Source organism: Orycteropus afer, unplaced genomic scaffold (assembly GCF_000298275.1).
Source record: "Orycteropus afer afer isolate SDZICR_OR568_19922 unplaced genomic scaffold, OryAfe1.0 scaffold00005, whole genome shotgun sequence".
Classification (NCBI taxonomy): domain Eukaryota; kingdom Metazoa; phylum Chordata; class Mammalia; order Tubulidentata; family Orycteropodidae; genus Orycteropus; species Orycteropus afer.
This window is the reverse complement of record NW_006921592.1, coordinates 2,933,090-2,933,961: the sequence shown is the minus strand read 5'-3', so window position 1 is coordinate 2,933,961 and position 872 is coordinate 2,933,090.

Below are 872 nucleotides of genomic sequence, written 5' to 3'. Positions count from 1 at the left end.
TGTGTCACTTGTCTGCCGATTTCTCCATCTTACTGGAAGTCCCGAGTTTATAAATTTTTAAGGAGAAAGTCACAGGTTATGGGTTTTGGTTTATTACAAATATTACAAAAAGAAAGGAAAAGAAAGGTCTTTCTCTCTCATGTACACATGCACACACAAACACAGGTTGTTATCAACTAACAGGGAAAGGAATAGACTGAGAAGGTTAAATTTTTCTTTTTCTCTCTATGGAGTAAACAGTGAGTTGGAGTTATATTATAATTAAGGCACGAAAAAATACACCACAACATTTAGTCAAAGTCTTTTGTAAACAGTGACATTCTCAAAGGTGCTCCACACTGAGAAATGATCATTTAATCTGTCAAATTAATAAGAAATGGATGGAGGGCAGATGGTACTGAGAAAGAATAAGTAAATGTTTGATATCCAATTTGACAAATGGAATTTAATAACCCTGTAGGTATACCTTTATTTTTAAAAGGTAAGCAGAAGCATAAAATATGGATTCAGAAAGTTTTGAATTGTTTCATTCCAGAAGAGACCAAACAATATTACAAATGAAAAGGAATAGTGAAAACAGGAGTCCAGAGTTAGGGTAAGATTCTGCTACTTCATCTTACATAACATATTCACTGAACTAAATATTTGGATGCCTGATTAAAAGAAATTTCAAGTCATTTATGAATCCTGGTTACATTCAGGGAGAATTCAGAATGCTTAAGGTTAAACTCAGAACTAGGCTTTTGTGCCTTTAATACAATTAAGTAATAAAAGAGAATGGACTTCCTATGACTTCAAAGTTCCCAGGCAGTGCAAGCAGTTTGCACTTGACTGCTCACATGAAGGTGGACAGTTTTAACCCATGCAGAGGT